At 38.5% G+C, this 27,298-nt stretch overlaps 1 protein-coding gene across 10 annotated transcripts in view; it reads left to right on the forward strand.

Annotated features, from left to right (window-relative positions):
* LOC122575844 (origin recognition complex subunit 2) overlaps window positions 1-27,298 on the forward strand; it is a 112,868-nt gene that overhangs the window by 47,671 nt on the left and 37,899 nt on the right. For 8 of the 10 annotated variants that reach the window (XR_006319554.1, XR_006319559.1, XR_006319555.1 and 5 more), the window contains one exon: window positions 17,746-17,807. The gene's annotated coding sequence lies outside the window, so the exon portion shown is untranslated. Of the gene's footprint in view, window positions 1-17,745; window positions 17,808-19,668; window positions 20,553-27,298 lie in introns of those variants that run through there. The other 2 variants (XR_006319558.1, XR_006319556.1) reach the window with 2 other exon arrangements.

The raw sequence follows: 27,298 nt of genomic DNA on the forward strand, positions 1-27,298 counted from the left end.
ATTACCATCTTACAATTCCTCACCGCCCGCTCTCAATCTCCCCGCTCTAGTCATTCGACTTTCAGGCTCCAACTTGGAGCACTGCAATTCTCCCGAAGAGAATACCATTCTCCATCTCCAGGACATGTTTACCAAAACTTATTATTCTAGAAGCTGCCCACGCCACGTAGCCTCGTTCGCGCGACACGTTTCTCCGCTAACGAGCAATTTTCTCGGGAGATATTTTTCTCACACGAGCAACGTCTCGTCTCGTTCGTTGGTTCACGAACCAAGCGAAAGTTTCTCGTTCGGCTCGGGACGTCTCGCCGATAAGTCTTGGAATTAATTCGACGATATGCATCATCTGCCTCGCGGTTTTAACGGAATTCGATCGTGAATCAGGGACAAGAGGAGGCACGTTTGTGATGTCATAGAAGTAGGGCATGGTGGAAGTGCCTCTCGATATCGTCGGTCGAGATTCTGCAGTCGCTTCATCATCGCATAGACAAACTCGATTCAGCCGGATCGCGTCATGGGCAATCGTTGTTAAGGAGGCGTGCTCCACGTGAGATTGCGTTACTTTCCACCGTTATTTTAGTTACGAGCGGTTGCTTTTAAGAGCGACTCGTGGGAATCGACGAGCACATTTCGAGTATCACTGTAGAGATGCTATTGTACCATTGACGATGTTATTCGTATTAAATTTTTATGGATAATATCGTTCAGTTAAAACGGACTTAAACTAGAGATGTTGTACAGGTATTGGTAGAGAAAATGTACAGGTATTGAGAATTTCTGTATCTTCAGTGCATCTTCGATGCATCGTTCTTCCTGGAATAATCCTCATGAAATTCCTTCTATTTTCTGAACACGCGGGAAAACAAGGGAAACGGTTCAGATAGAGTGCAAACGCGCATCGTACCGACCGCTCGTATCTGGGACGAATTTTGCAGAAATCTGAAACGCAAATCTCCTTTCTCTCGTTCGTTCCGTTCTCGAAACGAACTTGACGTCGTCTTTTTAATACCGACGTCTCTGACTGTGTATAGTGTATACATTGTCGCGTGACGGAGGAAATCATGCCGGATCGCAGCGAGCAACGATGAATATTGTTGCAGTCGAACACGAGGGAAAGTCGAAGAAACGTTTCAGCAATCGAACCCTTTAACGTTACGTGCGTTATTTCAAACTAATAATATCGGAGTCTACCGTAGATCAGTATCATAGTCAATTTTACAATTCGTATCATTTAGTTCCATAAATTCTACGAATAATTAAGATCGTAGATATAGGAGATTACCAGTGAAATAGAACTGATAAGATATATCTTCTGGGAAGAAAGTTCCGTGAAACTGTCAGCATTCAACTTGATATAAAAGAAGAAGAAGAATGCTTTATCTTACCTACGGTGGTATACACCGATACGACAAAGCAGTAAAAATGTTCCCGTAGTAAAATGGCCCGTTTAAAGCGTATCACACACAATGAAGCAGACGTGGTACCTGTTTTCCAGTAAGGTCGCAGTAGCCGACCACAAAAACGTCCCTAAAGCAGACCCAAGCGTTCCCTATTATTGCCTGGCCACGCTATATTCCAGACAATGCTGGAAAGTTTGAGAGATTCGTCGTTTTTCTGTTATGCTTTCGTTATTATGTACTTTGGTATGCGCCAGAGGAAAGTCGTCTGCTTTCTATTAACCTGTTAACTGCTTCTGATGAGCATACTCGTTTCGTTTTACTCGAACGGTATACAACCTGAACAAACATTGAATACCTTTCGCATATATTTATTCGTATAAAACGTACAAAATATGCATTATTTAAATTATCCAAAGTTTTCTCTAGTTGAATTATTATATTTTTGAAATTTAATATCGCGCAACCAAATGGCAAATTATGTAGGTTTCGTGTTCCTTGAACTTTTCAAGTGTTCGCATCAAAGATAATATATAATTTTCGTGTCGTACTCTATGATATCGTGAGTTACGAATTAAAAGGACTTTCACTTTTCAAGAAAGATACCATGATACGTATTTGGAAGCGACAATAATGAGCTGTAGATTAATGAAGCGTGCACCGTGCATGTATTAAGTGATACGAATTACATATGTACAAAGCGTAAAACATTAAACTTTTCGATGTTTCAAGGATCAATTACGAAATCTGCCAATCGTAGTTGTTATTCCTCGTGTCATATACATAATTACAAATTAATTCATCAGAAAAATAGTACGTTCTCCTGTCTTTTCTCTTTTTTATTTCAAGGTTCTTTTAAACCGTAATGAGTTAACGGAATGTCAACACTTCGTAAGATTGTCATTAAGAAACAATAAAATACATTTCAATGAAAATGAACTGCGACGATAAATTATATGCAAATGTGGCACATTTATCTTTTTCCTGTATCGATGTGTACGTAATACAGCTTCTACATATTCTCTGATCTCACGAGCTGAGGGAGAAGTTTATGAATTCATAGCAATTGGTGATCCCAGACTGTCGGGTGCTGCTCGTACGCGTTAGCTTCACGCCGAGAATCTTTATAAGGGATCCTTTCAACGATGTTGCACCTTGAAACGTTATTAGATCGACCTAGAAACATCATTTAAAACTTCATGTCGGGATTTAGAGTGAACGTCAGGGATATTTCTGGTTGCGAATATTTTTAATATTTCACGCGTTCGTGTGAATTACTTTCGACGTTTTTATATTCCCGCGTATGGCATCGATGTTTCGAGTGTTTTCTTCCTTAAGTCGAATAATTGGAATATTCCCTGCATTTTTACGAATATTTTGACTTTGATAGCGAAAGTGTTCGGAATATTTTTCGTGGCCCTGTAAATTTTTAAATTATCTCTGATATTCTAACGAATAGTTGACAGTATTTTCTTTTAATATTAATCGCTACACGTATCTTTAAAAAATAGATGCTGGCTAATCGTAGTCGTTAATCCAGTTCAACTTTCACTTTTCTCCAGAGAGAAACTGTGGTATATTTTTTACAGCGCAGGTAATAATTTGTAGAAAATCAAACGTAACACGACTGCAAACTTAGACTTTTTCAGAATTTCAGTTTCTTATGATTTTGTCTCTCCCTCTCTCTCTCTCTCCCTCTCTCCTTTAATCTCTATATCGTATATCAAATATGAAATGATGTTAAAATATAGAGAAATAGAAATTGAGATATCTCAAATAGACTTTTGCAGTCTGATTCGGTAGACAAACAAACTGTTACACTTGGGCAAGGTATAGCGAGGCAACTGGATTCCTTCATATCTAGGCAAATATGGAAGCAATAATTTCAATTGTGTCGATACTCTGACAGCTAACGTTAGTACGATTTATTTGTATGATCCTTACAAGCTTAAAATATCATAGTCGACCATAAATCATCAGGCACCCAATATTCTTATGTTTGATTAATATGAACAATCGTAAGCAAGAAATAAAACTTTTCTACAATCTTATTCGACAAGTAAAAAATATCGCAGCTACATGTCGTAACGCGGTTCTTCATTTTTCGTTAAACAATTACGCAACATTCAAAGCACAAGGTATAAAACGAGCCGTACTTTTGCAACGGGCTGTAGCTCGTTACCAGATGCACAATAATTCTTTGTTAACCGAGCTTGTTGATTCAATAACAATATTTAACGAGTGAACGTTTCGAAAACGAGCGTGCAGTTTCGCTCGTGCGAATATGTAATTGAAGCCAGCGATGACATAATGCGCTGCTTGGGCCTTTAACAACAAAGTATCGGTTTGTTTTTCCAGCGGCCTCAATTTTTTCTCTATTTCCCTTTCACAAAACAATCGAGGCCATTTCGCTCGATTTTTCCCTCCTATTTTCTCGAAAAATTATCTGTAACCACCTTCAGCAATTCGTTTAACGTTTCCATCCATTAAGAATCAAGCAGTGAAACAACGCATCAAAGTTTCGTAAACGCAGCATTATTGAGAAATTACGGATTATCTAAATCAGATAATCCGTATACGTGTTATTTTTTCGAAAGTGTACAAAATATAACTGGACTAATATATATGTAGACACTCTGCTAAAGTCTACAACACACAAATCAAAGACGGTAGGTATTCTAATCACGATGCTATAAATACTTCGATTTCTTGGAATTTCAGCAAATTGTAGGATTTATATGCGTGAAATATCGAGCGAATTGTTGGAATTCCTTTTCATAACTACACCGTTCAAAAATAGGATATACCAAGGTAAATTGACTGAAAAAAGTTGCGAAGGAAATGTTGTGTGGCCCGTTGAGATTGCCTAATCTTAAATAGAATCGCTATACGTATTTTAGGTTCCCCTATATTTTACGCGCTCTATACATATATTCATATAGTATATTTATAAATTATACAAATGGATATTTTCCGAATTGTTGCACTTGCAGAATTATTATTTTATCGATCTTCTGTCTCGCTTCGTCTCTCCTTCTTTCTTTCTTTCTTTATCTCCCTTGGTCGTTCTGTAACCGATAGATCATTCACGCTGGCTGACTCGGAATGGTAAAATTATCCAGCTCGGATCAAGGAAAATTCGTAAGTTATTCGTAGGTTAGAAATGTCACAACGTGTACGTTTTATCCGTCATTTTTCTGACATTTATAGACGTTTAAGAATTGTATGGTAAGAGATAATTTGGAATATTACGATGTATTTGTTTGCAGGAATAAAGATTTATCGATGAAATAGAATCTTTCTATATTTCTTGTTACCAAATTTCTCGTTATAAAATTATTTGGGTTAAATATACGAAATTAATCAATATTGTATCTTTATTTCTTATATATATATTTCGTCTTGACCTTAATGTTTATATAAAATGATTTATAGAAAACTTATTATTAATTCAGTTATGTTTCTCGCTATATGTGACAAAATTCCAAGAGTTACTGTCACGTAGCGAACAATCGGTGTGATTCAGCGATCTGAGAAAACGGTAGGTTCTATTCCCTTGTATAACTAAAAAGATTCAAATAATCGGTTTCCAGGAATAATCTCGGCAATGGTCCATGAGAAAGGTCCTCCGTTTAATGCGATAATGGCGAGAGACAAAGGCGACTTCTCCTAGGCTCGCAACTTTCTCGCTCTCGCGTTTATTTCAACCACGTCTGGCTACATTTTACTACACTCGACGATTAGCATGGATTTCGATTGTTCGTCCAGAATTGCACTCGCTGCTTAATGGACTGTCTCGACTATCTATTTCTCTGCCTCCGCCGGTTTTTGCACCACCGATCTATTCTGTCTTTCTCTTCCCTTCCTCTCTGAATCTCCCACCTTTTTATTATCCTTTTCACTCCTCTTCTTTAACAATCCACAGCGAAGGCGATCACGTGGAAACTTGAATTCTTCTTTTAGCGACGAACGAGCGAATAAAATGAGAGAATTGCGAGGAACGAGAAGAAGAATCGATAGATATTTGTTGCTTTATCGTTGGATACCTTTGCACCTTTAACGCAAATATACGAAGAGTAGTAAAAATGAAATTTAAGAATAAATACGTTTTTATTGCTTGACATTTTACAATTCGAATAAAGGTTTTTGGCCATGTAGAGAAAAGTTCGAATAAACGAAATACCAGAGATATTCGCCAGCTTTTCCTTCTGAAAAGATGTGTCTACGAGCAGATTGATGGGCTCGTCAAGTTGGCGACCAATCTGGATCATCGATACGATGTAGAGAGAATAAAAAGAAGGTTAGTTCCGTGCTATTGGTAGCTTCTGTTGAGACACCACAGCGTGTGTTCTTTTGAGAAAGACGCTTAGGAGCCGAATATTCGAAAATAGAGAAGAATGAAGGAGCATCGAACCAGCTTAATGCTCGTACCTTTGACGTTGAACGCCGCCGATGGAACACGAGTGCTTTGAAGCTTTCGTTATTCGAAATTTCGAAATATCGCGACAAGCTAATATGGCTATATTTCGTATCTATCTTTTTTTATTAGCAAAATTGAAAATTCAATTGGACACGCGATAAATTTCTTTCGCGATAGTAAACTCTAAAGTTTAGTACCGCGGGATTAAAATTTACTAAACAGTTTCCCGAAGCTTTCTACGCTCATCTGAAACTCTTCTTACACAAGTAGTAGATTTAATTAAACGGGTCTACGATGGAAGTAAAAAGTCGTCAAGCAAGAACAAGCGAATAAAATAAAAAGAATTAAAATAGAAAGGAAACGAGAACACGCGCCACGGTAAAATCCTATTTCCACGTTTCTCGTTACATTCTACGATCCTCTGAACCACGACCTTTTGTCGAAGCTCATGATCGAATCTCAAGAAACCACGCTAAAGCGACGCAAGCCATCACTCTCGTCTCTATAAATGATTCGTGTTCCGCAAATATCATCAGGTCCTCACCAGCTAGCCTAGTGATTTACGTTCTTTGAATCGTCATCGAATCGTCGGACGGCGATCGCCAGCGGCGTAATGGTTCTCGGCATCTAGGATTGCCCGCGCGAGGAGGCTGCTCCTCGAACGGACGGATAATATTGCGGCATGGGGAGTGAAAGCGACATGGTGAACCCGCTCACGAGGTTACCCATGTACTTTTACTCGATTCAAGCCGTATTATAGTGACTACTTACCCGGCAGTCCCTGGCATAGTTACCACCAGAAATATCGTTGGAAAGCCTGGCTGCTCAGCTCGCTATCCACTCGACGAGCCTACCAGCGAGAGAACGAGTCGCGTCTAAGGAACTTTTAGCACAGATTCCTTGGATATTGTTTCCTTCGATCACTGTTATCGGACTTCCCTCGCCAACGATATTATTTCTTCTCTTTCTTCTTGTTTTGATGTTTGATCAAAAAATATCCATCTGCTCTGATCCCTAGAGGTAAATTAGGAGAACAAGAGTAGCACGGAAAGAACACATAACGATCCAGGAGAAGATATTCAACGAAATTGCTTCGCGTAGAAAGATATGAAAATCCCTCGGCACTGAGATATTACAAATCAGAAAAGTACGGTCAAAAATACGTGTGCCGTTTAACCTAATAAAAAGTTACGATATTTGCTCTATTTTACCAACGAGAGTCTATACTATAAAATAAAATTCCTTTACTTAAATCCTATCGAAAGAAACGCGTTAAAAATCTTAAAACTTCTCAAGATATAAAAGAGACGAACGGTTCACTAAGAATTTCTCCCCAATCAATTTTTCATCTGCTTACCTATTTCTCACAATACCTATCCTAACCACCCATATTGTAAAAGAGACGTAAAAGATTTTACTGACACAAAACGATTCGAGCATTTTGGATAAAGCTCCAATGTACGCGTCTTCGCGTAATAGATATTCTGGTCTGTGGAAGGTCGATAATGCGCAGACTTGTTTGTCCTACGAGAGAAGCCGTGGAGCTGGAATAAAGGGCTGGCATATGCTGTCGGGGACAATGAGGACGAAATAAGAATCGTCGAAGGGTAGTGCACACCGTTATAGTAGGGACCCCATTGACCAGAGCACGCAAACCCTCGCAGCCTGAGCTGTTCTCTGGCCCCTCCGAGATAGGAGGTACGTCTCGATTCTTTTGGCTGCCCTTTTGCCAACGACATCGAACCCTCCAGTCTTTGCCCTCGCCCTCGCCTCATTTTACTAGATCTCCAAGGGCGGTTGGGAACCACTCTGATTCATTCATTCATTCATTCTCACACGTGAGAGAGAAAGAAAGTCAATCAGTATTCCCAAGCGATAATCAAAGGAAAATCGAAGGGATCACGGAAAGGATGGAACGATCGTTTGAAAGATTTTCATTTGACGCGTTTCATCGTCTTTCTGCGAGAGGTGAATTTTTTTGATTAAGTTTGTTAAGTATTTTGCAGTCGGTATTTTTATTATTGAGCTTCTGATGTTTATAAATGTTAAATATGGAAGAAACGCGTGACATTTATTGTACGATAGGTATGTGCATATAAAATATGAAAATATGCAAAATACTTGATATATTACGTATTGTCCCTAGGTTGCGATATTCGTACGCACAGAATAATGTCTATTTGTTTTTTGAAACATAGTGGCTTTTAAAAAAAGATCTTATAAATCTTTATATTATATTATACGCCTTTGGCGTATAGAAATCTTCAAAAATTGTGACTCTAATCGAGATTCTAATCGAGATTCTACTCGAAGAAAGAAATAGAATTTTCAAAGTCCTTCTGTAAAGAATTCTTCTTTAGACGAAAAGATGCAAGCTTGTGTTTTTAGTTTTCGTTTCGTCATGTCATTCTATCGTTCGTATTGCAAGTTATATAATTTTGTCTAGGTAGTTACGATCATTGTAGCGTTTCGTAGATAGCCTTCAATAGGTTGTACGTAATAGTCGGTTATGAGTAATGGAATGATTATATAAACCATCGATTGACTGTGAATGAATAGGGCTCCCGTAGACTATTCAAAATTGTCAGATACCAAAAGGTTTACATCTGTTCCGTTAGTAGCGTGTACAACTATAATTTAACACCTCAAATTAGGTTTCATTTCTGTTTTAATGGTTCGACACGTTTCATGTCTGTTCGAATCAACTTTCTAAATGTAATCGATACAGTTTCGGTATAGAAATAAATCAAACTTGATTCGTGACCTGGCATGAAAATTAATTAATCTCGCGAGGGAACGTAAGATACCGTTTTGGCAAGGACGAAGTCAAAACTTGCGCAACATTTATATACGTACATGTATTCACTAGATTTATATTTATATTCATTAGTCGACTATTATGTCTCCTAGTTAAATAATAAGAATCATTATGGTTATAAAATAACCCTGATGAAGCCGGTAGGCACGTAACAAAAGATAAATATAGGTTGGTATCGTATGTTGTGTTCTTTCAAGATATTACACGTGTTAATACACGTGAATATTAATAATCGACAAAAGCGAAATTTTCTTTTCACGATTCATGAAATATTCGATACTTGCAACGATTCTATATAATTAGTATAATTTTAATTTACGATTCAAACAAATTACAACGACTCGTCTATGGTACACGTATCCACACTTTGTCCAAACAACCGAATTCGTTTCCATTCGAAAGTTCCCACCCAAAGAAGAAAACTGCCGCGCAGAAGAATACTGGAAAGTCGGTTTCACTTTACCTCTAGAGCCGTTCCACTTTTCCTCGAAAAGTGTCGAGGAAAATGAGTCGTCGATGGATTGGCAACAATGAAATCCCAGATGGTTTCAGGACACATTTGCCACCCTCTTCTTCGATCAGCATCCTCGTGCCACGAATAAAACCGGATCCATACGTACAATACCCCTCACAAGTAATCCGTACATCGATCGATTTGTATAGCAAGAGATTGTTAATTTTACCAAATTGTATAAATTAAGAGGGAATTAATCATTTACTGTCTGTTTACGGAATCAATATTAAATTTTAGTTCTTTGAAATTACTTGATTATCTAAACTATATAAATTATCAGTTTAATGAGCTTCAATTATTACTTGCTTCGAGGTTACCTTTCGAAGATAAATTTTAGCACGCGATAACATTCTGTTTACTCTATCAATACGCGAATACAGTGTAAATTCGGCTTTAGGTAACAACATTAGAAATATCGGAATACTCAGATTGCTTATTCATTTATTCTACAATTCTCTCTAATAAATTTACAGATTTAAATCGGTTTATTTTGACGGCAATTCTTCGTTATTGTTCAAAAAGACGAATAAAAGTCTGTCCCCTTTGTGTTATCTTTTCATATAGCTACCATCCGGTACAAGTTTTGTACGTTCAATCGTCGACAAATAATCCTAGCGTTAATCATAAGCAATGAAAATCATGGTAAATGCTTTTGTCCGTAATTACACTAAATTACATCCTGTGAAAAATAACCGAATATCCAAATACTTTTGAACCGTAGTGTATAATAGTATATCGTATGTACAATGGTTAGGTCTGAACGAGGAGGACAAAGCGGAGGTCGACGAAGAACGAGGGGTTCTTCCCTCGTTCTTATTTCATCTACCACCCACAGAGGCGGATCGTCACAGGATCCGAAATGCGGGACCAGGGATGAACGTGTCCCCAGGATCCCATGCTTCTCTTCCTCGCTCGAAACTGTACCGGTCGATTCGATTCTCCTGTTACACGGTCGCCAAGCAAAAACATGAGAAAGTGAGAGCCTTGGCTTTCCTCGAGAAATTTGTTATGGTTCAATTAACTCGATGGGTTGGTAATATCGTTTCGAGTGACGCATTCTTCGTGGATTTCATCGAGTCGTTCGATGGACTTGCCTTTCGACAAGCTTTGTTACCTTGGTTACCTATACATTTGCTGTGTCATTAATAGAGCATGACGTTTGTTTCATTATTTTAATTACTTATTATTACTTAGTATTATTGAAATAATTTTATTACTTCATTTTGAGTGAAAATTTCAATGTACAGGAATATAGAGAATGGACACAGTGCGTAAGAATATACAAAATATCGAAAGTAAAGTAATCGTTGCGATATCCAGCCAGTGAAGTAAATTTATTTCTTTGGTTATATTAATAAAAATATGAATTCGTATAAACGTTCGGTGTCTATATTAGCGAAGAATTTCTCTAGAAAATTTATTTCTATATTGCAAAAGTTCACGTGTAAATTAATGGATTTTTATCAGAGATAGTTGATATGAAAGTTTCATTTGAAGAGGAATTCGGAGAACTTTCGAAACGGACATTTCTGTGAAATATTTTGAAAATGATTCGAGTTAAATTAGGTTTGAGGTTAATGAGGGATTTCTCTTTACCTCGTGTAACATAAGAATTTGTGTATCGATACATATTCTCTCGTTGAATGTATCTCATGTGGAACTTGATCGCCATCGAGGGTGAAACTCGAGGATGCAAAAAGTTCATCAGAACTTCGCTCGTATACACGTCATGCGTACCGATGATTAACTCTCTCGCTAAAAAAGTTGGCAGTCTTTTGCAAGAGCACGGTATTAAAGCACATATTCGACCTGGAATTAAACTTTAGATTACACCATTGAGAAATTACGACAGAAATTACATAATCGACAAGTCGAATCTAATTTACTACATCGAAAAGCGCGTTTGTAAAATTACGCAAACGTCATAATAATTGATATAAAATGAAAGTTTAAAAAACCTACGTTATGCTACGTTACATTATGCTATGTCGCATTGAACTATATTTTACTATGCTCGTACTGTATCGTACGGTATGGTACACTATGCTACGTTTCATTATGCTATGTAGCAACATTTGGTGGACTAGCTTACTCTATTAATTACATACCACACAATATCACGCTACGATACGTTGCATTGCACTACGTTACGTTACACGACATTGTATTACACTAAGTCGTATGGTAGTGCGTTACACTACGGTAGGTTGCATTATCTTACGTTGCCTTATGCCTCGTTGCACTACAATACATCGCATTTTACTATTCTTCGTTGTATAATAGCTACCTATTACGCTAAATCATCTTACTCCACATTATCTTATGCCACTTTGCGTACTGTTAACCATCGTCTACTCGCTTGACGTCTCCCTATACGGTGTCCTACGTCACCTAATCCCATTCTACTTCACCATGCATTAAATCCTTCTGCGCTACCATCATCCTACATCCGACGTGTTGCTAAATAAATTAACACCCTGCTCTAAACACCGCTATTAGTACACAGTGATAACTTTCATGGAGGGCCTATAGGCGCTGTTCGCAATCAAAGGGTTAACCATCATCAAGACACATCGAGCTCGGTCACGCAGTTAAAGATTGGCCTCGATCTAACGAGCGAAGATTGGCCTCAATCTAACGAAGAAAGTATACAGCGCGTAGCCCTCTTCGATAAACAAACGCAATGCGCAACACACACAGTGTCAGAAAAGGGAAATATAATGTCAGAAATATGATAATCGGGTGACGATGATTGGTCGGATCGTTCATTTTGGCGCCAAAGATTATCGTTCGTCGATGACTCGCGCGAAGTTGAATGTTAATTTAATCGAAGCGCATACGAGCCTGTAATCGGGAAGATTTATGAGAAACCAGTTTGGCCGGCCTCTCTTAACTTGATAATGTTAACGAAGGCCAATTTTGGCGTAACAACGATAAGATCGATGTTATATACGTCCCTTGAGAATTCTTGAGCGACAACCTGCCCGTATATAGCGATCTCCAACCGCGAACCGGACGACAAATTTATAATTATATAGGGCTTCGGATAGTTATTTGTATCACGTCCTTTTAATTTTAATATTCGCCAATCCCTAAACAAATCGGTCGAACCAAATTTCCCCTATTATTGATATTAGATCAGTGGACGATCAAAGTATAGTACCAGAGGATATTGTTCCGAAAGATTGATGAAGATAAAAAATATATGAAAAGACATGTAAGAAAAATAAGCCAGGTTTTATCCCTGTATTTTACAAAAATTCGTTCAAATTACCAAAAATGTAATTCTCTAGCTACTAAATTTCCCTAGAATTTGTATAATAAATTAGAAATTAGTTATTTTTATTGCTCTGATAACTCTAATTACTAATTGGTTAAAGAACTAGCAAGAATCACTACTCTCGCTAACGGTTATAATAATTCGCAAATTTTTAAAGAGAGTTTCGAAGTATCGAAGAAAGACGAGCTTCGCCTTCTTTGTACTTACCTACTTCATCTGTAAACAATTTTCTCTGAGAAAATCGAGATGCATGGAGGCGATTGTTCTCGGATTGATATCTTTCTAATCGATCGAGTGTCTGGATGCCACCTGGTCGACCTAGTAGTACAGTTAGACAAGTGGGAGTGGGTATTAACATCGTGGCTCAGGAGGATCGAGGTTAACGATAAGTTCTCCGTTCGCGGACTAATAAACGTCTGGGAAAGGGACAACCACCAAGATGTCGAGGACGGCGATATCGAACCATTCGATTACGCTGAGATATAGCAGTTTGCGAAAGTTCGAGTTTAATTGAGCTTCTCTTGGAAATTTAAACCTTCCACTTCCTCCGTACCTACTGCGACAAAGACTGACACGTTGAATTAAGCATTTTCCATCTGTCACGTGTAACATGTCGATCGATATCAAACCTAGGTATAATTGAATTCCTTTGTAATTCTTCACAATGTTTTTTTTTTTATATAAGTTTAGCTCGAATATATCGATCGATCTGTTGCTGTTATCTAATTTTTAAAAGACGCTGATCTACTTCAAAGGATATTGAATAGCAGAAAAAGTGCTAGAAAAATCAAAATATAACGAAATTATCTTATAATCAACCTTTTGCAAGGATGATAGTTATATCTTAGACAATTTTAACGTTTTTACTCGAAATTAAACAGGTAGAGTCGGAGAAAAAAAATTGTAGATTTGGGAAAATGAATTTATCCGTCGTAGGCAAAAGGAGCGTTCCGATCGTAGATTGCAATTGTACAATATTTGTGTTTTCACGGAAGTATCTTTTATCTGTTCGGATGAAATTGTTGAATGTTAATCGTTCGTTCTCGTATACTTCGAGTCTGTCTTCTGTAGAAACGGAGGACGGCTACAGGGACGTCGAGGACAACGATATCGATTCGTAAAATTTAGAACATGTAGACAGGGGACTCGTATCGGATTCGCATCCAAGTTCTATATTTACAGGCGAATAAATATTCAATAGAAATAGGAAATGAAATCACGCACACATACACGGATATAGAATATCCTTTACTTTACAAAATTCGATTCTTTATCACGTACGTTCGATACCAGTAAGAGCTCGAACAGAAATTCCAAGTGGAACGGAGATTTAAAGGGCCGGCCGATTCGCGTGGAAGAATTTCAGGAGTAGAGCGTACCGGTTCCACAACCTGGAAACGATCACGAGCCGTGCAGTTTCGTCCATGCAAGAACGGCGACGCTTTAATACGCGGATAGAGCAGGAATCTCGTTGTGGTTCTGCTCCAATAGCCTGGCGGCTGGTTTTCTCGTATGTTCGGTAACACCTACGGTTCTGATCGATTTATGGACGATGTTAACATAACTAACAAGCGTCACTGACACACGTCGACGCACGTTTAACTTGTTATTTCCTTTCTATTTTTCTCTTTCTCCTTGTTGAAGATACACGATCAGTTGGAGTTGCTTGAATAATTCGAAATTTTCGATACTTAACAATTATTAGATAGAATTCCAATTACGATAGCTAATCAATGTAATTCAATTTGATAAGAAAAATTTGATATTTTCGTTTCCCCTTCCCTCTCTTTTTCTCTCTTTATTTTATCTGGTACAATTGTTAGCGCGGTGTAAGGTTAATAAAATGTAGTTCTCGAGTAGATCGAGTGTGTTCGAGCTCGTCGAAGTAATCGAATTAGCCGGTATAATCGAGCAGTCAGCTCGCTCCGTTGGAACATGTGTTACACGGACAGAATTTCGATTACCCTGTAATAGGAACGTAGCGCTTAATAATTTCAACGTGTCCAGAAATGTTATTGTTCTCTAGTCTTATTACTTTCCCGGGAAAAAGCCAATGCTATTTCAAGAAATGGAAAATGTATTCTTTTTACGTGTCGTTTGATTTATATTACAAATAGATCGTATCATATATATACGTATTCATATCTGCAAAGATCAAAGACGAATTATACCGAAATATTCTCTTTGTTAATTTTTAGTTGCATAATCGTAAAAGTTTGTATCCCATAAATAGATTAAATTGGTAGGCCGAAAGTGAAACACTTTGACGGCCAATGAAAAACGATGTGGTTTTGTAATAAATTACGAAAGCGCGAGTGCAGGAAGTATATTTTCTATATTCGTAGTAAACGGATGTTATCCCCGAAGGCTAGCGTCCCACGTGCGACACACCAGTCGTCAAAGTAAGCAAGCAAGTACGTTCAACAGCCTTTGTCCGTATTCAATGCCCTGTACACGTGCTGACGGTTTCTACGTAGTTGGCTCGATTAAGACGCGTAGCTGTTTCTACCTAGGGTATGTAAGAACATTACATGCAAATAGTCAGGCGTTGTCGCATACGAGGCTATATAGGCTTGCTTTCCACCAACGGATCCTGATAATAATTTCTCAATGAAAAATATCACCGATATTTCCACTGGAACTCAATATCTCGAAGAATTTTTCGATATCGGGAACTGATACACTTTAATCGGCTATTGAAACAATTTTCTCCTTCTTCCTTCTATTTTTTAAATTCCTCGAACATGCTCTGGTCCTCGTGCGATAGAAACGATACAAAATAACTAAAAAATAAGGGCAGTGAAAAGTATCGAGTTTGCGTTAAATATCAGCGGATATTTTTAAGATGTCTTTCATCGATGAACGTTATAAATTAAAAAGTTGGACATTATGTCATAAACGCTATTCTTTAGAATTTATCATGAAATTCACGATGCCTTATATCATCAGGTTACGACACACGAGTCTCTGAAAAATAGATTATCTTTTGAGAAATTCCACATCCATCGTATATGAGTGAAAACGAAAAGAGCAGTTGATCGACTGCTCATAAAACTTTGCATAATAATATATTCGCTTCCAAATATATAAAGCGACGATACGAAAACAAGCTCGTAGTCGTCTTCGCGTGGGAAACGCTGAAAAATTTCAATCAAATTTTGTACCATTTTATTTCCACAAAGATGGCCTCTTTATCGGATGTACGAAGATGTAAACATACACAGCTGGTCACAAGTATTTGAACGTTTCGTGGCGTTAACATAAATCGAATGCTTTCCACTCTTTGTATTTTTTTTAATTATCTTATCGTAAATCCGAAAATTTGTTCGTATCCTATATGCCTTATAATGCAAAATACTATTAGAGTAGAATCTGTGAATGTGTTGAAATAATCGTAACATATACGCGTCCTGGTACTCACAGCCGACAGTGTAGCTGCTTAAATTAAAACGAAAACATACCGACAAAGAGGAGGCAAAAGGTGAACCAAGTGAAACTTGGGGGCGGAAAGGAAGAATCGAAACGAAAGGTGTCGTCGGTCGAGCGACGACCGAAGATCCTCCTCGAGTTGTGTGTGAAACGATGGCTCGGAGAAAAAAAAAAAACGAGGCAAAGTGAGGTGAAGAGAGCTGACCTACTGTGGCAAGTGGCTCAGGGACGTCGCTGTCCAAATCGTCCCCCCGAACGCCCCCCTCCCTCCTCTTCTAGACCTTCTCCTCATCCGGTACCACACACACAGTATTCAGGTCTTTCTCTCTCTTTCTATCCTGTTTCGGAACCCTCATGTGGCTACTCTACCATTCCATCTGTGCCTCCTTTCCCTCGTTGCCTTCACCCTTTGCCCTCGACCGTGCTCTATGAGGTCGATAACGGCTATCAAAAAATGAAATGAATACACACGAAGGCTTTCCAAGCCTGGGAACTGGAATGCATTGTTTGGTCTGGCGTATAGAATGTAAGGCTGGGTGTGGACTCATCCTTGGACTGTCTGTTTAAAATGGCACCGTGGCAGTGAAGAAAGAATCGAAGCAACGAATGGACCGCGGATGTTTATGCATTTATGGACAATTGAAATATAAAGGAAGCTTTCTCTGTGTATGTATGAGACAGTCGACCCACTATTTCGACCCCACGTATTTTTAAACTGAAATTGAATATACAGAGTGAGAGATTTATTGCACGAAATTTTGATCCGGAGGATTTTCAAAGTAAAACTGGAATATAAAATGTAATTATCCCTCCAATCTCAGTCTGCGAAGTTTTATGGAAATAAAGAATAGGACAACGAAGCAGCGATACGGTTCCTAAATATACTACGTACAGAGATAAATAGTACTAATTAAAGTGGCGCAACGAAAATAAACAGATATATACGTATTTATAAGTTAGCTTTCTATTTCGATAAAAGTTAAAATTAATTTTATCGGAAGATATTGCACGCTTAAGAATGGCACAAATAAATCGAAAACCGTTTACTTGCTAGTCGTAACGCTAAAAGCAGAACTCGTTATAAAAAGGTATTAATGCCATGATCCGGATTTACTCGACTGCAAAGAAAGACCAACTCGTATTTATTTGCAACGTGAATACCTGCGTACTCCGTATAGGAGACAGAACGGAAAAACATTGATGCGGGCCAGAGTTACGGCGGACTTTCATGATCTGTTTCGCCCCTTTCCACGCGGTTCTTACAGCTTTTTCGCGGCGGAACGCCCACCGGAGGAAAGTGAATCATGCCGCGGCCGAGTGAAAAGTGACCAGTGAAAAGTGGCGAGTGCCCGGGTGGAATGGAGATTTGAAAGTTTCTGCCTTTAGCTTCTAGCGCCGATTTTCACCTCGACAACGTGGCCACCGACGACGATTGACAATCGAAAGTAGTTAGCTGAAAGCTGGTCTTCTTTCCATCTTGGCTGTCTAGCGGGGAAATGATCGCGTGCTCGATACCTCCGCGCTCCTTTCGATCGAATAATATAAAATAGAGCAAACAGTGTTCAAACTGTGGCGAGAGAAACGTAGATCTGCTGATTTCAATTCATTTTCTTCGTCGAATAATTTCGCTGTAAATACAATTCACATACAAAATGATATAATACGTTAATTTAGGATAATAACGTATTTCATACGCTAAAAAAACGATATTTGAATAAATTGTCGAGACATATTAGGAAGATCGATTTTAAGGTACAGAGCATCAAAAAATCTCCTCTAAATGAATATTTTTAAGAAGAAATTGCGAAAGAATCGAACATACAATGTCAACGATTTTCTGTTTCTTTATGTTTGCCTTGTACCAATCTTCCTTTCATTTTTTGGTTTCAGATGTCCTTTATTTGAGCCGTGCTCAGGCCTCGCTGCCTGAACAAAACGAGCTATGTCGACGAGTAAGTAGCACGTCAATACATTCTTCTACGACTACCATTGTATTCTCTCTGCTATCGTGCTTCTTTGTTCGTTATCATTGATTTCGATATTTTTTCGAATCTAACACAATGATCTATCGTAATCTTGTGAAACAGAAATGAATGAAAAATCATGATATAATATAGATATACCTAACGCATTTTCGATAACAAGAAGAAACAAAATCGCCAAGTATTAACAGTGAGAATCCTTTTATGTGAAGAACAGGCGCTTGAAACGTGGATTTGTTTCTCACGAAAAGGAAGTTGTGTGTTGGTTCTATCTCGAGTTACATCACGACTCGGCGTGCGTATCGAGCGCATCTTCAGCCAGTAGTTTGCTTTGGAATCAGCTCGTATACACACGAATCGTTCGCTACACCGCGCCATTTGTAATAACGCGATAATTAGTAAACGAGACCGCGCCAAAGTGATCCGCGAAACCTGTTTTCCTGTTTACGCTCACCTCAGTTTGATCTTTAACAGTCTCTCCTGGCCTTCGCGCTAGCTCATACCGGAATTCTATAAATTCCTCGCCAATGCATGTTGTTTCGGCGGTGTCTTCGCCGAATACGATTCTTAAATCGAACGTACGCTACTGCTTAAAAATATCCACACGCATGTACCTCTTTTATACGATCATGGTCGTTATCTACCTTCCACTTCGATTTTCTTCCTAATACAAATTTTACAATGAACAAATAAATTGTACAGATAATAATAAATGTAACGAATTAGTAGAAGCATAAGAAATCGTACATCGAGTTTCGTAAGATCTTTGTAAAACATCTTTGTAAGACGTCGATCTGTAAATTCATGGCAATTTGAATCGCTAGGAAAGCCGCTTAAACTCTGTACAGTCGCTCGATCTTGTTAATTTCTCGAGGAAGAAATTGCTTTCACTTTTCCGTATCGTCTCCTAGTGCGAAAACATCTTCGAGGAAAATTGACGCGGCTAGATAATTCCTAGTTAGTCTTCGGGAATGTTTAACCCTTTCTTTATGGGGTCTACGGTAATCGATAGTATTTTATTAACGAGGACGAAGAAGCAGCAACCGGCAATTCGCATCCGTGGCATCGCGTAGCCATTGTGAATATGCGAAAGTGACATCACTCGTCCTCGGTTACATAAAGATATCGTCGCTAATATCGACGATCCTAATGCATTTATTACGCGAACATCGCCTGTGTGTCGTTTCTATTTCGCTCTTCTCTGTAGCCTTGCTAAAAACATTTCCTAACGAATTTTCCCGCAAAGCTCTTTTGTAGGCGACAACGTGTGACGTTAATGGTGATTTTTATTCTAATTGAATTTCGTGTTTAAAACCGAGCTGTTCTCGTATACAATCCTTTACAGTTACGCTGTAGAGGGGAGCGATTTAGTTAGCGAACTTGTCACTTGCAGTACTCCTATACTCTCCTTCCCTAGACCCATACCCGTACTCTTCCGGCTTAATCTATTCAAACTCGGCAGAACTCTTGCAGCCCTTCCCAGGTACCAGCTTATTGTCCCATACAAAAGTTCTCGATTATCCAAAGTATACTATTAACTTAACTATAAATCGAATTAAAAACACGTTTCTCTCTGGTCGAGTCAGCCTAGAAACTTCAATGGACATTTCATAAGAAATATATGCTTTCTGATAAATTTTTATCGTGAAATCGCTGTCATTTGCCAACGTTAATTAATTCTTTGCATTCGTTGAAGTTTCCACTTCTTTGTCTCGTACACTTATTACGCATTTCGAAAGTTTTAGTAGTTTCGAATCTAACGGGTCTAGATCCTTCCTTATTTCTTACGAATCACAGGCTATGTTCTTCTGGCGAATATACTGATTCATAGGGAACAAATTCGCAGAGAACGTTGGCCAAGAACGTTCGGATTATTGGTTCCACGGGAGAAACGAAAGGCAGCGCCGCTTCCGGGATTGCGCAAGCACACGGCGATACTGAACGGGAAAGCGCACAATGGGCGAGAAAAGGCGTGGGTATACGTAGACGCGACCATCGAAATGGTTATTTTCGACGGTGAGGTCGTCTAGGACGCATAAAACGAGCGTTCGAGGACATCCTTCGCGTACACCAACTCTCACTCTGTTCCTCGATTCTATGCCAAGCCCACGGGAGACATAACCCCGTGTGACCTCCGTGATTTCCTGCTCGACCACCATAATCGGGACCATCCTTTATGCTTCATAGAGGATATAAATATATTATGTGATACACGATGTTCCAATGACGACTTGCAATCAGAACAAATTTATGGAAGTAGATCGTTACTAGATCGCGGATCTTTATGCAGATTCATAATCGATTAAATAAAAGCTAAAGAGAGGCTCATAGTTACTTTGTAGCTACTTCATGCAAATTCATAGTTTTATGAACGTAAATGTTTAAATAAAGCTAAGGAGACGTTTGTTCTAAAGATTCTAGCAAGTATGACAGTTTAGAGATTTTATATATTTCTTAGTGTATTTTTACATGTTGCGTAATTATCGATTATTGTAAAGAACCTGGTATTCTATTAACGTAAACAGAACAATAGTACGATAGTATAAACTTGAGCATTGCAATTTTAAGTGGTTGAAACAGCGAATGAATTAATTACGTAGCTCGTGTTATTTTGAGTGATCCCTTAATTCAGTCGAAACTCGTCGACAGATTAAAATTACTATCACAGTGAAACTAAATACGAGATAATCTTTGAGTAATTAAAACGAGAGATTATTTATTATTCATGTGTATTCATACATTCCTCCATTGTGTTTTAATTGTGTATGTACGTACTTACATGTTCTACTTTCGTATCTCTGTTTCTTTATTCTCTGTTTACCACTACGTCTGGCAATACGAACCGCGAAAAGGTTAATACGTATTCCTAATGGTCAGACGGTTTTCCTTCCGTTCTAACGAGCCGGTTATGATTCAGTGGCGTGAATAATCGTAGAAAGTCGCTACCCGATTTCGTTTGTTTTCGTGGAAAACCTGGGACCTTGTTTCTTCTGGGTGTTCTATTTTTTTTCTACCATCGAAATTGTGCAAGTTAACGCGTTACGCACGGGTCACCGAGTTTTCCGTATTTTCTGCTCCGTTAGTAATCTCTACGCTCACGAGGGATATCGCGCGCTTTCTTCGTCGATTTTTATTGAACGTGGTTAAAATAAATTTCAGAGTCGTAGATTCTTTTCCTTCAGTTTACCTTGGGAATTATTTTATTTACCTTGGAAGTTACTACAGCGCAACCTCTATTATCCGAATATCGGTTTTCCGAACGTTGGTTAGTCCGGTAAATATTGTGCATATTCATTCGACTGTGATATACAAGCTGGTATATTGTAACGTTCCCGTGAATTGGAAAAAACGTAATCCGCTTAATGATTGAAAATTATTATGTATTATATTAATATAAAATTAGATTAACGATCGTAATTATCGATTATTCGATAAACAATAATCAATGATTAAGTAGTAAGGAAAGTATCGAAAGTCGTTGTAACCAATGGTCATGATTAATTTCTTAATCATTCATCGTGAAACGATTACATTTTTGATCACGATTCCAGTCCGTAATTTTCCTGTAATAACAACGCTATGGATATTTCAGTTGTGCCGAGTCGTACAACGCTAAGGCAATCAGAATCATGTGAGAAAGTTTATAAACACATACGATAAGACGTATTATACAATTTTCAAAACGTACAAATACACGTTACAGATCCTTATAGAATATAAATTAATCACCGAATAACTTAAGAATTATGATTTTTCATGTAGAACATAATTTTAACGCGAGTCATTCAATTATCCAAAAAATTCGATTATCCCATTGTGAACACAATCCTTTTCTTTCGGAACTGAACAATAATCCACTTGTGTAATGAGACTAAAAAATTGATAGAAAGTGAAGTTGATCGATTTGGCTTGTGGCAGGTTTAGCCGCAGAGAATTGTTCGTGATATACTGCGTCAATTTTCCTAGAGAGTTTTGCTTAAGAAAAAGCATCTCTTTCGTTTGCTGGAAACGCAGCCAATGAATCCTTTCATATTTTTCCACTTCGTCAGTCGGAAAACGGGTTTGCTCGATAATTCGAGAAATTGAAAACGGTGGACGCGTGGTATCGCGCGATCAGGTCGAGAATCGAGCGGAAAATCGATGGCGAGCACCAACTTTTTTTTTTCCACGGTGCCACCCCGTTGAAACGACAGGCCAACCTTAACCTCAGTGTCGATAATCAATGGAATCGATCGTAGGCTCGACATGAAAGTGTCCCAAGGCTCGTCGCCACCGAAGGCTGCGCTCCGTAAAACGGAACCTCAGCGAAAATTACCCAAGAAACCTTCGCGTGTCGACTGCTTGGTCATTCTTGAGTTTCGAATTTCTTTTTTCTTCTTTTTTTTTTGTTCGTTTGTTCGTGCGTTTAACCACGTATTCTGTACAAAAATCCGTGGGACATTCGGAAAAATATGGTAATGAACGTACGTCGGTTTGAAGAATTCGACGCAGGCCTCGAGCAGATGCAATTCTCTCCGAGTTTAGTTATCCTTGTTTGCTTACAATTGCAAGGATAATTATTGTTGATAGATCTTGAGATTGAAAGAAATTGATTAGAGGTTCGAGGTTTTCCTGTGCACTGGAAAGTATCATCTCTGTTTAAGGAAGTTGTTTAGAGAGCGGGACAAGTGGAATTCAACCGAGGAAATGTAAAGGTAAGATTGGATTGAGTAATTGAGAAATCTACTATCGAGCGAACTTAGCCTTAAACCAGCCAAATAAATTTCAAAGGCGTTTAAATGCCTCGAATTAACGCAGATTAAATTTCTTCAGTTTTCTTGAAATCAAAATAACACAGTATTTTTTCCGTGATTGATGGAAAATCGTGACTCCTTGGTAATCACGTTATCGCGTACAGGCCTCGATTCTATGTAATAGATACAACTCGGCATTTTGTCGAACATAGAAAAGGATATCGCGAGTGGAAGGGAGAAAGACTCGGAAAGTCGGCTTGATGAAAAGAACATATCGCCTAGGCGATGTTAACGCAGCATCGGAATCTTTTAATTTTCCATCTTTATCGAATAAAGCTTTTACCAATATACGATTGTTAGGTTTTTCTGACTAAGACAAGACCAAACACGATATATTTCGCAGCATAGTTGCTTATTTAGTGACATTAACTTATTTTCTGTCGACTGGAATGTGATTTAAAATGTAAGTACGATTTAAATTATATCGTGTCTGATCTCGTTTTAATCAGAAAAATCTTACAAATAAGTTGGTAAAAGTTTAATTTGAGAAGAATCAAGAATAAAAAAAAGTTTCCTCATTGTCTCGTGGATAATCAGTATTTCTCCCTGCGCGTTTTAATTCGGATCAACTTCAGCCATCAAACTTTGCTCTGTTTCAAAGGGAATACCGTTGCCCCTTGGGGGATCTTCTCCCTTTAGTGGGGATGACGACCTATCAATTATGAGGAACGTGAGCGACGATCAGTTACAAAGAAAACACCGTATTGCCAAAATCGACTATTCCCCGGTTTAATCGGAATCTTATCCGAATTTAGCGTAGAATTTCTGTCGTTCGTGGAACGGGGTTAAGGACAAATCAAAGACACTGGCAATGACTCTCCAATCATAATGGCCGATTTCCAAATTCGCGTTCAAGGCTACCGTATCGATTCCCGTCGCAAGTGTCCGGATGTTCCGCGAAAACTTTGGCCTTCGTAGTCTTCAAAGTTTCCAGGAAATTTTCCTGTCGGCATATAGAGACGCGCATCATCGAGTTCCATTGGCAAAATCGAAGAGAACCTAGTGAAAGCACCAGTAAAAGCAATTAACGCCCCACGGACCTGTGACTGACGCCGTGAGAAAAAGCAAGTGAGAATCGAGAAAGACATCGCCTTAGTCCACGCACAATTAGAATATCCTGACATTTTCCGAAAATCCTCTCTCGTCGATCTTCGCGTTCACGTCGTTTTCACGCTGTGAATTTTTACACGTGTTCGGATATTTCAATACGATAACAGTTGGAAAATGTGTAGTCACCGCTTTGACTGTTTACAAAAATAGTCGCATTTACATTATGAATTTGTACGCCTTTCTTTGGTTTTTTAGTACGATAACGATTCAAAGATGTCAAGATTACAAAGATCGTCGAATTTCTTATCTTCTTTCGTATTTTCTTGAAGCTACGTATATTAGGGTATTGTGTCAAAACGATTACAATTCAAACATGTGGAAAGGTTGAATAACGACGAATACAAAGACGTGTCGTGTTATGAAACAGACCTTATGAATTGAATTTGGAAGCCAGACGTTGCTTGAACTCATCATTAAGCAATTTGTTCACGCGTATTCGATATGTAAGATTCTCGCCGGATAACTAATATATTTTTCTGCTGATTAATTAAAATTGATGATCGACGATTCATTTTATAAAAGATAGGCAAATTCGACAAATTTCGTAATTGCAACAAGACTACGATTTAATATTCCAACTTAACGTCTTAATAAATTAGTATAAAAAATCAGGCGAATCGAAACCGAAAAAATATTCGCTGGATGAAATCACGTATCAGAAACACGATCAGAAGTTTGATTAAGCGTAACGTTCGCTCATTAAAACGGCGTAAAGTCGGAGAAAAAATGCAAAGTATTCGGTGTAACAGTACCGTGGCGAGGCAAGACTATATCACCGTTTTATAAAGGTAGTCGATGGAAGCTCGTTACGCTCGCGATTCTCACAGCGACGAAGAATAATCGTAAAACTTAGTTTCCTTTTGCCCGCCTGCCCTCCGTTGCTTATTAATTCCGCCATAGCACGGGTTCCATTTCGCGAGATTTGCATTCCACGATGGGATCGCTGCTCCGACCGGGTCTCTTTTAAAAGTGCAAAGTTTCACGAAGCACGCCTCTGCGTCGTGTTCGTTATTTCACACAGAGTGACGGTGAAGTAGCGCTGGAATAATTTAAGCAAGTGCCAGGTTATTGTTAAAAATAACGATACGCAGCTGTTTTGTTTTGTTCGCACGTATATCCATCATTTCTCGAAAACTCGTACAGTTATCCAAGATTAGGTTAGTAACAAGAGGAAAAACGTTCTCGATTGTCGTCGATATTCACCGCAATAAATAGATTCTATAGAGAAATATTTCCAGAAATATAAAAGGTCAGGTTTTACATGCATATATCATCAGTTGTTAGCTGCGTTCTAAGTTAAGATTCGAACGAAGAATCGGGGTTATATTTGGCACAGATAGTTTTCTCTAGCTCGATCTTTCCTTCGATTACGAGCAACGTGGTAGACAAAAAAATCTTAGAACAGCGGCCTCGATCCTGTAAGTCCATCTGCACGAATCCGAGCCATTGGCACGCACGAGTCCGGATAATTGACACCGCGAGCCGACCCGAGCACCGTTAATTAATCAGCCGTTCCAAGGATTCCTAGGAGCGGTTCCGAACTGTTCGTTCGCGCGAGCGATAACGTTTGACCCGCGGTTCACGGTTCGTATTTCTCAATCGGAATTATGTCCTAGGGCCACATCCATTAAACATCACCTGTGAACGTATACTATATACACTAGGCAATATTACATATTTACATACATATTTACTGGGCAAAATCGCGAAGGATACAGTTAAACGAATTTCATTTTGAATAAACGTTAAAACGTAAGCGTAGGAGGAACGTCGATCGATCTGTCGAAGGTCGAATTGACTGGGTGAAGACGCGGCGAGGATACTTATTGACGTGGAAATATATTTGATAGCGGCGGAGACTGCAGAAAGATCGACTTGAAACGTTGATACGCTTTATCGTGAATTGTCGGAAATTGGGAAGGTGGCCAAACTTGGTAAATCGATTTCAGCTGGATATAGCAAATAAATATTTGTATCGCGGAGAAGGATACGTTAATCGATTCAATCTGGATCCGTACGTCGTGCATCTGTATGTTAGTGTTACGTAAAAAGATGATTTTACGTAATATTACATAAGTTTAATAAACCGTGCATCAGTCTGTATCGTTGGATAATAATTACAGTAATTTTTGCTTTCCGATGTATACAAGATGCAAAAAATTTTCCGATCCTTAGTGATTAATAGCGGCTAGAAATACAATTTTATTAGGATTTTATTAGACTGTGAGAAATATGATTTAATTTACTTTGCTGATAAATTAGCCGTAGAGAAGGACGAAAGCGATAGGAACTCGACGCGATTGATATTTCTTTCTAATGAGAAAAGTGAAGGTTTCATCGTGAGATTGTTTTAAAACCGTAAGAAACTAAGAAGATCGCGAATAATGGAAAATAACGCGAGATGAACAGTAAGTTACAGAAAAATATGAAAGGAATAAAATCATTAAAAAATAAGATACTTGAAATTACCTTAATCGGTAATTGAGATATAGTACAAACGATTAAAGGGTGAATAAAACATTGACTTTGATCGAGGGTCAAGATCTTGGCTGTTCTTCGTACGATCAATGGGCAACCGACGAAAGACGCGGAGGTGAAGGTCATTAGTGACGCGATCGAGAAAAATCTCGGGGAAAATTGCTCCTTTAAACTTTCAACAGGGTAGAAGGATTGGTCACGACACCTTAACCAGGCCACAAATATTCTTTTCTCTTGCGTGCTTTAATTATCGATGTTCGTTAATTTGCCACGAGACGCGTCGGTGGATCGAGGGAAATTTTACTTGGCAGACACGCCGTTGATGGAAACGTCCATGAACAGAAAATACCTTCGGTGGAAATTAGGCCGAGTGGCGGACCTTGTTAAGCTATTTTATTAACGCGAATAAGGGCAAGTCGCGTTTCGAGGTGGAAATGAAAATAGGGAAAAAGTCCTCGTCATTTCTGGACAATTTTTTAACGCAAGAGACGAAGAAACTTTATCTTAAATTACAATTAAATATTCAAAGAGAAGAAGGGAGATACTTTTCGATTTTCATATCCAAAGTTCTCTTCCATCCCTCTGATTTGCCGCTTTTCTTCCCTCGGAGCATCGAAGCGTCTGTCGTATAAGCATCGATCAAATACGCTCGTTTGGATGATAACGCAGTCGGTATCCGATGATTTCCTCCTCTCCACGCTAAAATCTCTTTGCTGAATGTATATATCAGAGCTTGTCTGAGGGGTGCAACCCTCAAACAGATATTCCAACGCAATGTTGTCGAGAGCGATCCCGCGAATCGGATATACGCGAGGGTCGAACGAATATACACCGTTAATCGAAAAAAAAGGTAGGAAATAAAAGATAGAGGGACAGAAGAAAGAGAAGAAGTTCGCTGGCTGTATATTCTGCGTTTAATTAAGTCGATCGTAAGAATAAGTATAAACGAACCAACCCGATACTTGAAATTAAAAAAATTATGGTAAACGACGTAAGCGCTAAAGAAATATAAAAGCAATTTTTTCTATAGAGATAGTTTATGTAATAATGATATTTGTTTCATATAAACGGATCAACATC

This window comes from Bombus pyrosoma, linkage group LG15 (genome assembly GCF_014825855.1).
Source record: "Bombus pyrosoma isolate SC7728 linkage group LG15, ASM1482585v1, whole genome shotgun sequence".
NCBI classification, from domain to species: domain Eukaryota; kingdom Metazoa; phylum Arthropoda; class Insecta; order Hymenoptera; family Apidae; genus Bombus; species Bombus pyrosoma.